This window comes from Rhodnius prolixus, unplaced genomic scaffold, assembly GCF_049639745.1.
Source record: "Rhodnius prolixus isolate KJV_2025 unplaced genomic scaffold, Rpr scaffold_6, whole genome shotgun sequence".
Lineage (NCBI taxonomy): Eukaryota > Metazoa > Arthropoda > Insecta > Hemiptera > Reduviidae > Rhodnius > Rhodnius prolixus.
Window position 1 is genome coordinate 7,340,687 of NW_027411634.1, and position 15,678 is coordinate 7,356,364.

Below are 15,678 nucleotides of genomic sequence, written 5' to 3' on the forward strand. Positions count from 1 at the left end.
AAACTTCTTAAGGTGGGAAGTTTACAAAGAGGTATTGGGACACTAGCTTACTACAAGTGCTGATCCTGTTTCCAACCGCTTTTTGAAGATAGCTCTGTACGAAGACGTATACTGTGAACTGAAAGTATAGAACAGCCGCACTATTTCAGTACTTAAAAGACCCTAAAAACTCTGCCCTAGTAGTTTACTGTTTCAACAACGATTGCGATCGAGTGAAAGTTTTGAACAGAGCTGAATCACGGCAAAAACAAGGATAAAATATGACAATAAATGGATATCAACAAGTTTTGTTGTAAACTAGTCACTGAAAAGGATAAGAATTCAGCTTGGAACATGAAATCCTGGGCAATTACTAATTTGACCATTACTTGATCTGACTCAGTTAATCGAGAATTGTGAACATTAAATTCCAATTAGGTAATGATTAGGGATGAATCATTCTCACCGCAGAAGCATGATCGCATCTAAATCCTACTGAAATGAATTAATTGGATTTTTGGATATATCCCGTTGAATTTTAATTCAATTATATTCTAATATTGGGAAAAATTTATTTATATAGACGTAGAGGTCTTTTAAGTTTATTTGAAACATTTTCCCAGAATAATTTGATGAAGGACACAGGGAAAGGGTATACCAACCTCTAACGTGCTGCATCAGCAGCATGTAATTCCAAATTAGAAAAAAGACAAAATTTATTAAAATTTTCAAGATAAAATGGTAATTATTATTTGGTAATATAAAAACATCGAATGCATTCAAGTACATATCTTTCTGCATAGAAAGAACAGAAATAAAATTGGCTCACCACAGGATAGTTCTGAAGATGACAGCAAGTAAATCCAGGAATTGATTTGTAAGCCGACTCCAAACAGCTAATTATTTATATCTAAAAGGATATTTATTATTTCTTGTAAAAGTATCATTCAATGTACACAGCGAAAATAATTAACCTTTATTTCGAGATACAGAATCTCTACGATAGTGGCGCCTCATGTCTACAAAAAATGAAGACACAATTTATGTGTAAAATTGTAAATCAATATTTATATATATATTTCTGAAAAAGAAAATTATCAAATACATTAAATTCGAAAATTCCTATTATTTATTCCATAATTTAAAATTGAATTATTTTACATGGGGTTAAATTCTAGGCAATAATTTTTTCAACTTATTCAATTTTTCAATAAATAAATACACAATGAAAATAAAACTGATTTAATCATTTCATTAGTTGTCCATTTAAAAAAAAAAGTATTGCTATTTTTGTATTTTTGGTGCGTGCACTATTTGTTGTTGCCCTCAGCTTCTCATTATAATAGTGCATGATGGAGTCAAATACTAATCACCAGGTATGTTAATAACTTAATAAACTATTCCAATAGAATTAAGTTAATATAAAGATTTACTTAAAAATTGGTACGTTAAAATTAAATAAATTATTCTATTGAGTTGCTTAGAAGAACCAGGTTTATCAAATTTTCTATGAAAATGGAACGGAATGGTTAGAAATGCCCAGAAGTTCTAATTTTTTAGAAGCAAAAAACTGAGTTATTTCTTGGTCAAAAAAGTAATATGTTCCAAAAAAATTATTTAACTCAAATTAGATGTATAGATTGCAGAATCATCTGCAAGTTTTCTCTAATCCCTGTTCCAAATGATTAAGCCTTGGATTAATATTACTTATAAAAAAAGGGTTTCACTGACTAAGTGCATATTTAAAATGGATAAATTATATGGCAGTGGCTATTTAGTTTGCATTTAAAATTCACCAATCTGAATATCATTCTTATTCGAGATAGAAATGTAAGTAAATATGATTTATTTATGAATTACTTGCAGGCTAATTATATTCACTATCTTAGAGCTAATGGGCTTTTACATTTCCCTACAGTTCAGAATCTGTAGAACAACTTGACTTTGCTTATACTGAACCCACAGATTTGCAAATTTGTTCCTGTTGGCTTAAGGGTATATAGATAAGTTTGTGGGCAGTAAGTGTAAGTAGGTAGAATACACTTTCAGATAAACAATTTATTCCAATATCAGTTTATCTTTCTTTTAATTTAAAGCACCTCAACATTTCGGGAATTGACACAGGGTCTTCTTAATTCTTAATGCATTGCCAGCACACTTACATTGTTCCTCGTCACAGGCGTCACTATAGAATAGGAACAGCTCATCTGAGGACAGCAATCTGAACTTGAATTTGGCGAAGACTATTTTTTTGTAAATGAATAGCTGAATGAATTACAGAATATAATCTTCACTTGAAAAACATCATATTAATTTTAAAAATAAATTAACTACCGAGAGCTTCTCATTGCAGGTTAGTCTCTGTTCAGCACTTTCTCAAGTTAGTTACTGGATAGGTAATCTAACCTTATTGAAGTTATGTTACAAAATAAGACGCAAATAACAACCTCGTCGATTATCCAACACTACGGGCGAACGGACCTAACCACATTTTCGTCAAATTACTTTCAGATTAAATGGATCGGCATAGGTTAGTAACAATTAGATAATTGTTTGATAAATAATTTCATCAGTTGGTAATTTCTTTTATATATGAAAAAACAATACAAATCAGTCAGAACTTACGATCATCTCACCATACTTTACTTTTGAGACTGAGCAAGGAAAACTAAAGTTAATGTTAAACAAAAGACATCAAAAACGTAATCATCAAATTTCGTTAAATAATTCTATTCTCCAAGTGCTATGGAACGTTACTGATGTATGTATATCTTCCTCATGGCATTTCTAATCTCTAAATCCTCGCTTTTTCATAATTTTAGTTATACCTCGTTTAAACACAGGTTGCCATTACATTTTTTTTTAAGTTAATTTTTATTTTTTCCGTTTTTCGTTTATAACTTGACACAATGAAATGTTCTGCAGATGCCATGTCTGACAGTAACCACTTAGTACAAGACTGAGTAAACATGGTAAGGGGAGGGACCGATTGTGGGAGGCAGTCCTTAGGTCGAGATGTCCCCAATCCTTCAATCTGCACACTACATTATCTCAGGACAATGGGAACATATACATTGAAATTTACAATTACATAAAATACAACGATACATATGTATGTGTAACTTAAATAAGATTTGATTAGAACATTAGTATTTGGTATTCATAATACGTAGGCCACTCTAATAAGTCAACTCTTGCTCTTGATTTGATCCGTAACTTGTTATCGCTGGTTGGTTTGCTTGACACGAGAGGCAGAAAAAAGAAGTGCATATTATGGAATATAACATTGCGTTCCTATTCACATTTAGAAGCAGATTTTTTTAATATAGATCGAAAATGTTTATAATTCTAATTTTGTTTCGTTAAAAGTTAGTAAAAAATGTCTTCGTTGCCGATTTCTATCTTCTCGGTAACATTTTATGATGAAGTTCCTTTTCAGAATAAGTTCTTATTTCGTGGAAATCACGGCACTTCCCGTGATTCGGAAAAATCACGAAAAGCTGAAATTAGCTTACTTTGTTATGTTTCAATAAAATCTTTGTACTTGAAACAGGCCAATATATCAAAGCGGAAAACCAGTTTGAAGTTTCTATAGTTTTTGGTATATCTGAAATTTCAATTAAAATCAAATCTGAACTACTGACTCGATACTTCCTGAATACTTGACTTCTTTTTTGTGGGGAGATAACGACGTACCTTCAAGATCTATTGGTGCTACTTGCGCTGAGTCTAGGAAAAAAGTATAGCTAACCTCCAAGATATCTAAGAAATTTTATGATTTAAGTGGATAGCTTCTTAGATGATTAAATCTTTTTGGATAATGATATCGCAGTCAAGATCATTAGTTTACAGAATTTATTTTAACTCAGGTCGAGAAATACCTCAGAAACGTTCCGGTTACCTAGACAGATTTTCGTCGGCCTTGCTTTAGGGAGACGTACAGAGGTGGCTCTGAAAACTTCTCTCTTTTCAGCTCATCCCGGGGGAAAATTGTCTCCTTCCTGCAAAAACGTTCAGACTTTAGGTATTGACGCTTTTGCTTTCCAAAGCAGTTCTATTTCGTTCCACTCCACGTTTCAGCACCAATACTTCCTTTAAGTACTATTAAAAGATTATGTAAATCCCGTGTTCTTTAGTGTACCTTGATCGTAGTTTGAGCCGAGCTTAGGATGATTTGAAGATATTAATTTTTTTTCTTTCCCTCACTCACATTTACGTACTCCACCCACTTAAACAATCTATTAAACAAAATTTGAGTAAAGATTTTGAGTACTGTATTTGCCAGATATTCTGTAAGTAGTATATAATATCTATAAGTAAAGGTCAAATAGATTTCATGCTTTCAACGATTAGAAAACATATTTTATAATTTACATTCTAAACTGATACCAGCGCAATTGCAATGGTATTCATCTAGTAATCAATGCTATTCATCTAGCATTCAATGCAATTGATCTTTCTTTTTCTAAGTATCATTTGTTTTTACTTAATTGAAGTGCAGCTAGAACTTTTTTCAGAGCGACATCCTTTTTTAAATAATACTTTATAAATTAAAAAAAAGAAAAAAAGAGATATAACAAAGAAATATTTAACAATAAAATTAAATTAATTCTCTTTGCATCACCTGTTCGTGTACTTAAGAATACATTCTTTTGTTTTAAACCCTTTCGAGAACTTTCCTTGACCTAGAAACATGGTTTTATATAATTATCTTTTTTAGTGCTGCACTTGCACATTTGTTACAGGTATTAAACATATTGTGATGCAAATTACTCGCCAACTTCCATTTTTGATTTGATTGATCAGTTTTCTTCCAAAACATTTTTACAGAACAAAAAGAAATAAGTTTACCATGATAAAGTTATAATTCCAATTAAAAAAAAAAAAGGTACCATTTTCAAGTTTTTTCCAACTCTTATTTGAATAATTATAACTGTTTTCATGTAACAAGAACATTGTAGCTGAAGGTGGGGAAATGAACGTTGCTTCATAAGTCATGAATGGCTTTTGTCCTGATGTATCTACGTGAGATATCTCGGAATTCGCATGGCCAGCGTCATTCGGGGATTACTTGGAAGTGGTGGGTTTGAGAAAGACAATTTGTGAGGAAAGATAGACGATTATGGGATTTATTTTGTCGGACTTAAGAAAGTTCGTGAATGGTACCTTCATGACGTATGATTAATATTGTTGGAGACGTAAAAAGGAGGCGTTCTGAAGGAAGATTTTTGTTGTAGGCTTTGCACTCTATTGAAGTTAGAACGCACAGCTCTGCCCTAGAATTCTAGTGCCTGAGTTCAGATGGAAGCGATTAACTTGTGTTGGGTATTAGTGCCTAGAAGTGGGATTGTGGCGGGGAAGACTACGCCCAACTGGGCGAAAATTTAATATCTACGGAAGGCAATTCGAGAAGTAAATATTAGAAATATTCAAATAACAAACAAACAAAAACATACATTCAACAAAATAAAACTTCAATGCCATTATAAAAATAAATAATTGAATCAGGATAAGTTCATGAGAAAGTATTCTACTCTTTTACTAGATGCTTTCTAACAAAGAAATTAATAATAATTTTAGTTTTTGTGGTAAATGCTCTGCCGGTTTTTAAACTGTCTGGAGAGCAATATTGATCTCTACACTCTGTGTAATACGAGGGCCATTGAAGATGTATTCTCTGGCAGAGTATCAGAACTGCTGGTACTGTACATGGCGAGCAGCACACACAACGTCTGATCTTAAAGCTCTTTTGAGTAGCATAGGCTACTCATCATCGTCATCATCTTTCCATCCCATCTTGAACTATGCCCGCCATGCCATGCATTAATTAAATAATTTAATTTTCCATTGGAAGCAGTGTGAAATTTACTCATTCCGTTCGGTCTCAGTGATGATTGTTTAAGCTCTTTTACGATGAGATTAAGAGGGTGATCTCTGGGCTCGTTTTGCAAACGAAGGACCCCCCTCAAAAATGGAAGTTTACAAAAATGTTGCGGAAAGATAAATTCATGAGCTGAATCCTGTTTTATGAAGCAATATTGTATTAAAGAGAGCCAATGTAAATGTACCATTATTCAGAAAATAAGCTTTTTGGGAGTGAAACATAGTCACTCTTGAGTTGCAAGAAGACTAAAAGTTAATCTCCACCGAAATAGATTTCTGGTGCCGGTCGGCAAAAAAGTCTAACTGGAGAGAACCAGATTTGAAGTTATTCGGGAAATAATGGACACCAAGAAGACTGTGTTGGCGTACATTGCTGAAAAAAAAAAGATCAATGGTTCGGACTTGTGAAGGGGTGCTAGATGAAAGGTTGCCTAAAAAAATCATAGCGTGGAAACCAGATGGTACGCTGTGGACTTACAGAGAAGGGTGTTTTAAAAATGTATTTCTTGATTCTTTAATTGCATGTTGTAAAACATTTTTAATTTATGAAATTAATAAGATTAACTTTATTTTTGTAATTTTTCGGCGCACGAAGTCTGTGGTCATTAGTACCCACAATTTTTATTCTTTTATTTGCGTAAATTAATCGATTCTAAGTATTAATTATTTTAGAACCATTTTTCTATTTTTCAAGGTAAACCTCAATTTTAGGGAAGCTGATAGTAAAAAAAAATCTCTCTCTGTGTAACTCTTAGTTATGAATTTTGATTTTAATTTACTTTTCTTTTTTAATTGCATTTTATTAGTTCATAATATTGTATTTAATTAATTTAATATTTATTTTTAGATTTTCAAAGATGTAATGAGTAATATCAGTTCGATAATAATCTGAGACTATGGATGCGCATTTTGTATTTCTAGTTTGTGAGTTTGAGGTAAAATAATATTCTATTATTTTTTTAAGTTCGCTGTTCTAAACTTTTTAGCTTAAAGTATATTTTAAAATGCACATAATTCTACTTCAAACGGTTTTCGGAACATCAATTTATTCCCTTTGCTAAGTCCTTGATTACAGAAAGAAGAAAAGACCGAACCTATGAAATATTTTATGGTTACCAAAAACGAAAAAATGATTCGTGAAAAAAGTGAAAATCAATTTTATAACATTGTAGCTACCTCACTGGATTAATTGGAAATTGCTATATCCCTAATAAGTACGTTAAAAAGGGAACTGACTTTGGACAGTCGAGGCGCTCTGTTTACAGAATTTCACCAATGAGTTTAGATCTACTATACTCTATTATTAGAGTGCAAAATTTATTAACTTATCGATCAGAATACAGAATGGAGTATTCCGTTAGTTTTCTCCCGTTTTCCTAATAGCTGCTTGTTGGGCAAACAGTGAAATGTAAAGAGAGTTATTTTGGTCGACGAACAACACCACTGATAATGTAACCTAGTTATCTAGTGGATATCGATATATGGTTCAGTTGCAGAAAGGCCCCCCCCATTTATGTTCCTCTAATTTATTAACTTTTTTTTAAAGCTAGCCTTGTCAGTTTATATTGCGCTTCCTCTGCAAGACTATAAAAAGAGATGACTGTTTCTATGACATCAGTATTATGTAAAAGCAATCATGTTCCTGTTTTTTTAAAGAAGAATGTCTCTGTTTTGAAAATTATTTTTGAATTATGAGCGTATGAATGTTACTGTAACAGTGAGTAATGTTTATTTCTTTTTGGCCTGGGTCCAGAACCTTTATTCGTCTACGAGGAGGTCTGTACTATGCCAAATCATCTAACTATAGGGTTTCTGAGTGTGTTCAGTGAGCTAAAGTTGGAATTTTGGTTGGATCTGGTTCATGTTCGGTGTTCGGTTTGAGTTGATGCAGTTTTTCTAAGATTTCTGTTGAGAGTCTAGATTGTCTAGATGGTAACCCGGGTGACTACAGTTTATGCTCTCCAAACTTCTTAATCTAGGATTTCATCTTGAAATTCTGCGGAAGATTCTGTATTGGAGGAAATCTGACCGATAAATACAATTTTTACCCTCTCTCGAGATTTCCAGGAGCTTAAATAGTTACCAGGTGATAGAGTGGAATAAATCTCATCCAGACTTCTCGTGACTTTAATTTACTGCTTGCTTTATGCTGTAAATTTAGCGAGAACATTGGAAAGGGTATGCATTGAATAGAGATTTATATCTGCCGATCTTACTTCTTTTCTGAGCGTACCTAGAGAATTCCTTGGAAGAATGGTTTCATTATCTAAGGATGAGGATTTTTAGGGTGAGTGGCCTCGTTTGACTCCATGAGGGCTCCTTAAATCTTTCAATTAGCGTTTCAATAAATGTTTTACACACTTCTATTATAAGATTTAACACACACCCGCAACCCAAAATGTAGTTATGCTTAATCACCTATGATTGAAGGTTGAATTTCTTTCAAAACATTTACTGTCAGTGATTGGCTATTGCAGAAAAAAAAATAATAATCCAAGGCTAAGGGATCTTATACTGAAGACGCAACGGTAATTGATTCGCTTAATTTAACTAGATTGTCAGGTAATGCCAATTAAGCTCCTCCCTTAGAGGCGTCTTGTCAATCTGGTAAAGCTGTAAATAATTACCTTGTTTAATCCTCCAAGGGCCAAACCTGGCAAGGACCATCTAGTGTCTGGTTGACACTACTGGTCAGCCACAAGGGACGCCTAGATCATGTCCAAAGACCACCCGAGATGTCCGTTCGTATCGGCCCAGGCATCCCACACAAGATAACTAACTTAGAGAGTCACCACAAACTCGTAAATAGAAGGAAGGAGACTTTAGGGTTTAGAGAGTCTCAAGTCACTTCCGCCATATTATAACTTATTATTTTATTGCGTTAATTAATTGAATTTGTAAATATGCAGTATTTTAATATTATTTTTCTGCAGAAATGATGTGTAAGACAAGAGATGAAATTGAAATGTAGAAGACAAAGTGAGATGGAAGAAGTAAGAATTATGATGGTTAGAGAGAGAGTGAGGAAGAGAGAGAGAGGGGGGGGGGGAAGGGGCATGAGAGATGCAGATATTGATCCTCGTTCAGTTTGACCCATGACCTTTCGTTCGGTTTACTTCGCACACTCCGACAGCGCTCCACACAAGAGTTCCACTTCTAGTCATCCTTCTTCAGCGATAGTGCCCCTATTCTGGATGAATCTATCCTTCTCTCTCACTCTATAAATATAAGTATGCAAAGAAAATATATAGGGACATATCTCACGCTATTTCTCTCTGTCTTCCCATCTTCTTCTTTTGGACATTCTTTTATAGCCAACGGGAAGGCGAGGATGTGTTAAGTTTTCTCCAGCGTCCCCTGGTGGTCAATATATATCTACCACTTCAAACTTCCAATTTCATCTCTATAAAAAGAGCAATATGTTCTCTTTGAAGGCTCTGATCTACATCCGATAAATGTCTTTCCGTATACAATTTCACCATTTTGAATCATAAAGACCGAGTCAGATTTTCGAATATTTATAAAAACCTTGAGCCTGAATTAAGGATAAGTAGGGCCGTGTACATAAGGAAAATCGAAGAACTACCGTCAAAATGTACTTTTGTTTTACACACTATATATCTCGTTACTTGAGCCCCACACATAGACATCCATACGATAGATAACCAGCCTGAATTCTCAAGAGTGTAGTCTCAAAATTGTGGATAATGTCATTTCAAAAGAGTCCTATATACAGGTGAGATCTCACTCCCAAGATGATGAAACACCCACCCTTGTGACCAAAAGAAGTTCCAGGAAGAGCGGGCAGTTAGGGCACCCAACTTTCTTAAGGCATCACTCCCCAATGCTCCAAATAATGATATTACGAAGAAGATTCTTCTACTAGTAAATATATGATTCTGGTTAGTTGTATTCGCCTCCAATGCCTGTAAACGCTCTATGGAAACACCAATTAGACCAGGCTTCTAGGAAGAGAAGGGAACGCAGTCGGGGATCCTTCTAATGTTCTACGCATTCCTCCGTGCCTTCCCCTGATCCAAATAAATTTTATGAGATGGTTCCTTCCTTGTTAAATTCCTTCAACTTGTTGGTAATTTTGGCGACTATCTAGTTCGAAAAAAGAAATGCCCTGTCTTTAATGAAGGATTTAGGGTGCAATATAGTAAGCGTTTTTGAAGATTTACTAAGGTAATTCACTGTGTGTACTTCGGTGGTGGAGTACACCTACTATCCATCAGGAGAGGTTACATGTTTCCAGACCGTCCCACAGTGTCCTGATAAACGGCTATCCGTCGATATGGGATGAGATTAATTCTATTGCCCCTTACAGATTCTTGAAACTTTTTTCCATCAATCCCACACACTCGATTGCCCTAAATGACAAACAATAAATATCACTTTCCAAATAAATTTTCCTAAATCTAATCCAATTGAAAGGTGACGCCATTTAAGAGCAAAGTATTTGTTAGGTTTTTAGTTCTCTTAGAATCGTAACAGTCGGTTACCTTCATTAATATTATCAGTTCAATTTTGTTTCTTATTTATTACTTTTTTATTGGAGAGAAGAAAAAAATATCGTGTAAACTTTCTTAATAGACATTATTTTGAAAGCGTTTATAATAAACAATACCCAAACATAAACAAAAGAATTTTACTCTGTGGCAGGCTGTCTGCTGAATACTTGATCTTACTGCAATACCTAAGCTTTCTTATAAATTGGAACTTTTACTATGAAACTATTCATCTAAGAATAAGAGAAAGAAAGGAAGAGAAGTATTAGCCAGTAGGAAAATATGTACGAATATTACGAGTAAGAAGAAATAAAAATTCTAATATGCCATATATATATTTGTCCTACATAATACCATTAGAGCGAACGTGTTCAAGATGTTTATAATAGTACTTGACCGCATCTGGTCTAATCAGCTGATGTAACCTTACTTTAGTTAATTGAATTGTTATAGATTATTGCTCTAGTTCTGTCCCTTAGTTCTAGAGATTTTTATAATTGTCTGACCCATATTAACCATGGTATGGTTTATGGGGCCATTAAATTTAATTATTTCCATAATCATAATCATTTTCTTAACCAATTCTTTCAGAGTGATCTCCTAAAAGTTTCCTTACTCTTTTCTTGGACATTAATTTAGTTGGGAGGTGGGGTTGATTATTACTCGTTGGATTTTAGGTCAGATTGGTCCTGAATATGAGTCCAGTCAATCCATGAGGGTAGCCTCTAATCTTACTACTGGTAATAAAGGATCAGATACCTAGTAGATCTCTAACTTCTTAATTCTATTTTATTAGATGTTAGAACTTATTATTTTATAAATTAATTTATTATAAGTTTTCATTTTAGTTCTTCTGAATTTGAAAATATTTATAACTTCCTCTCACCTTGAACATCCCCTTACAGATGGCGTAGAAGAAGTAAGAATATTGCAAGATCAATCTCTATTTAAATCTTATTAGGACAACAATTTTAAATTTATTTGTCCCCAAAATTACTGGTGTTCAAGAAACCAAAAATTAGTTTTCTATATCAAATCAAACGCAAACTCTCTCTTTTACTATTCGCTTTGTTCTAACTTATACTTTTTCTTCTGGTTCAGAAAACTCCCACCCGAGCTCAGAAAGGAGGAAATACAGAGTAGTTCTGGACCTCTAGAGTAACCTTCCTGGACTGAAGTAGGCAAAGATTTGTCCATGCAGTTACAAACGGGAGTAAAACTGAGAGTTGTTTCCAGAATAAGTTCGGATGCTTGAAGAGTTCTCACATTGGACATTTACGGCGCAGAGTGCACCTGGAACTAGGATTATAACGTAAATATCTCCTGCAATTGAATGGGGAGATAGAGGAGACTTCTAATGAATTACGGACTGACTTTATCCGCTAAAACATCCTGCCGTTTTAACAGGAGAGCAGGATGTGATATACCCTTTTTTGGAGGGAGAAATTCTTAAGCTTTAGGGAGTATTATTCCAATCTACCGAATTTGTAGAGTTTGGTAAATATCTTTTCAGCGCATTTTGCTTGACGTGTGAAAATCTAATATTTTTTTTTTTTTTTTTTTTTTTTTTTTTTTTTTTTTTTTTTTGGCGCATCAACAGCTGAGGTCATTAGCGCCCGGAGCTTTTTCCAGTGCACTGCCGGCCTCCGGACAGTGTTCTCTCGTTACAGACAACACTGTCCATCACCGGACAGTGAGCTGTAAGAAGCTCCTAAGAAGAGAAAATCTAAGGGTCAGCTGCTGGATTCGAACCCGGGACCTCCGCGTGGGAGTCCAGTATGCTAACCTCATAGCTAATCCCTTCCCTCTAATATTATTGAAGTTAAGGAATTCACAGACAGGAAGCCAACAAACAAACAAAAAAAAAAAAAAAAAAAAAAATTCTGAATCATATGTTAGCCTTTGTTTAAGCCTTTGTTATATGACAACTGTTAAAATTAGAAAACAAAACAAAAATGGTTTGACTATTTTTGTCAATGCCTTTTCTGTTAGTCCAGGCCAGTTTTATCGTAGGATTACTACGAAATTCCGTTTATATCGTCAACTAAAAAATATAGATCTAATAATGATTAATAACTTCTTTTTAAATCGATTTATGGCTGACCCTCTTGTTAATGTCATGTCATTTAATACTTCTGTGATCAATTGTTAACTAGTTTGTATCTATAAAAAGGTAATCAATTTATATATGACAGGTGATTTAGTAACTTAAATGCATTGCCTTGATTGAACTGAACATACCGTTTGGAACCTATTAATGTGGCATCAAACCCAGGCTCTACAAACCCAAGCTGAAGCCTTGGCCACCATTAGAAATTATCCCCACTCATCTCTTGCCATTGCTTTTGACCACTATTCTGTGACAACGATCTGTTTTTTCTAGTTATTTTCACATTAGAATCACTGTGACTTCTGTTTGGAAAGTAGTTTTCAGACGCTCCAGAATAGACCAACCTCCATATTATTGCTTTTTTTTCTAAGCAGATTAAATTATTGTTTTTGGATAAACACATTTAAAGTCCCCAGCGAAGGAGAGTAGACTTCTGTATGTACTCTAAGCCAATTTCCAGCCACAAATTCTTTAGGGTCATGGTGACTATCTGCTTTCAAACTCCTGTTCTTCTGTTCTATGTTGATTAAATAAGTGAACGTCTAGGTAAGATATAATTAAGATTATTAATCAAGATCAATTTAAAGTTTAATTAGTCTAATAATTTTGGCGGACAGTGAGTAGTTTTTAATTTAGTTATTACACTTAGAATGGATTCTTGTACTTTCATTATTTTTGTTGACGTCGTTAACTGGTATTCTCTAATGCAGGGCAGTGCTAAGGTCAACGAAATGTCAAAGTTGAAAGTAGTCAAGTTATTCCCTCTACCTCTAATCATCTACAATTCAGGTTGTAGTTAATTTCTGTTTACAAAAAAGCTTGAAATTAGAACAATGATATTTCTCTACTCTTTTTACTATCTAATATAATATAGCTGGGTTATTCCCTTAACTGCAGGAACCCTTTATTAAATTGTGGCGTAAAGTTTTTCAATTTTGGCCACATTTTTATCTTTATGTATTTAGTTTTTGAAGGTATAAAATTTCCAACCTAATTAAATATTTCACAATTACTAAACTATATATTCGCTTTCTTAACGAAAAAAATCATTCTTGTTTTCTTTTAGATAAATTATGTTTCAATTATATACTATTAATTTGGTCGTAAAGCCCGCATAAGTAAATAGGCATTACAACTCCTTTTGTATTATTATAATTTTAATAAAAGAATGAATTTGAAAGATCTTACAGTTTGCTTGATATTTTAATTTCTTAACTGTCTTTAGTTTAAAAGAGTTTAGTTCAGAGCAGATAAGTCTGTTGAAGTAGTGGGGCTGAAGAACTAAATGGTAATAGTTGTCTTTTGTTCATGAGAAAGAACTGAATTAAATAGAACTTTTATTCTTACTCCCTGGTGTCACTTTGCGGTGATGGGCATGCAGACTATGTCGCATTTCCATAAGAGAATACCGTCCAGAAACAGGCAGTGAACTAAGACGGCTCCTAGCGCTAAAAACCTTAAGAGTGGTTAGGTGAACTTTAAACAAAATATAATTTAAGCGATGAAAGGGGTTAATTAAGTTGTTAGTGTTCTGTAGCGCGAAGTTCCTGGTTTGAGTCCAGATGTTAGATTAGATTAGATTAGACTAGGGCGGCCTCAAGGCCTACGCCACTGCGACCCCTTTGGATCTATTGTGACTCCCTCACCACTCTAAAGCTCACCCTCCAGACTCGCCTTTTTGATCAGACTCTTAATTGTGGAGAGCGACTCTTGGGTAAAGCTCTCAGGCCTTGGTTTTTTCTCCCCGAGAAGTAGCATCCTTAGCCACACGAGCTCCTCTCACTGACACAACACGTGCAGTGCCGTTTCCTCCTCTTCCGACAGAACCTAAAAGGCTATCATCTGCCAGGACCATGCGATGCATGTGTTTTCTGAGCCTGCAGGAGTCCAAATGTTACATTTTGATTGCTATAAAGAGCTGCGTGATGGCTGTAAATAGAAGATGCTACTTCTGACTGATCTGCCAAATAAAAAGTCGGCATGTTACTATTAACAGGAACGTCCTACTCTACAAAATCTGCACGCTGCTTATAGATAGGCTTCAATCAATAACAATCTCCATAAACTCTTTTGGCGTTCGTAAGGAGAAAATGGAAAAGAATCTTTAGTCCAGTTAGGAATGCCCAGAGCAGGAGAAGAATGGTTATTCTTTAAATTATTAAAATTGGTTAATTTTTGGCAGCCATCACGCAAGGATGTCAGAAAGAGCGATGCTTAGAAAGATGATGGAATCGAAGATGACATATACTGAAGTAAAAGAGACATTTGCTAATTTATGTTGACTGGGCGAATCTTGAAAACTGTAGCAACCTACAGCGATGACCGTCAGTGGCAGAGACCCAAAAATAAGATAAAGAGCCAGGAAAGGAGAAGTATAAGGGACCGTAGCTTCTTGCTCGGTAATAGTCACTTGTAACGAGACCAGTGACAAGAGTAAACATCTCTGAGATTGGCAATGCACTCAGAATTCTCAGGAAGCCAGTAACCTCAGATGTTGATGCGTCTTAAAATGGAACTTATAATAATATTTAAAGGGGAAATATTCTGGAATAATTTATAAATAAATAATTAACTGAATTTTTTGAAATAAATATTTTATGGGGATCTTGTGCAGAAAATAGTTTTTGCTCAAGTCCTTAATAAAAAAAACTAGAAACTTTTTGAATTTAGAGAAATAAGTTCATACGTTTTGCAATTTGATGCTCTTAATACTCTCTTATTGCTAACTTGCAAGAAATTATAGGCGTGCAATAAGTGAAATTTCTTTCAAAATTCCACGCAGCATAAATCAACTAATTGATAAATATAGCTATTTGTGACATAAAAGAGCCCGAAAGATAATCGAATTAAACATTTAATTTGTTCACCAATACAATTTGGTAGTATTAGAGCTGGTTTTTTTTATCTGTCTTTTTCCCTGCTACCTAACCACACTAGAACCTAAATCAAAATGTAATTAAAAGCAATTTGAAGAGGGATAAGTGAAATAATGCGGTAATCTTACGGGCAACATGTATACATATATTTTTAACGTTAAATAATTTTTATTATATTGTACTACGTGATTATTCTTAACACATTTCTTAGACTACGTGCATTTCCATGCAAACTCTCCTGCTCATTTTTAAATATTTTTGCTAATAATAAATTTTTCTCTGATTTATCTAGATTGCTATAACTAATTATGCAACCTGT

General features: G+C 34.1%; 1 long non-coding RNA gene across 2 annotated transcripts; it reads left to right on the forward strand.

Moving 5' to 3' along the window:
* The first annotated feature begins 990 nt into the window (after positions 1 to 990).
* Positions 991 to 15,639, forward strand: LOC141460382 (uncharacterized). 2 transcript variants are annotated; one of them, XR_012461930.1, is made up of 5 exons: positions 991 to 1,355; positions 2,333 to 2,509; positions 4,725 to 4,867; positions 6,710 to 6,797; positions 14,666 to 15,639. It is a non-coding gene; the product is annotated as an uncharacterized lncRNA (long non-coding RNA). The 2 variants fall into 2 exon arrangements; XR_012461932.1 differs by lacking the exon at positions 14,666 to 15,639 and adding an exon at positions 10,528 to 10,706.
* Positions 15,640 to 15,678: the final 39 nt, after the last annotated feature.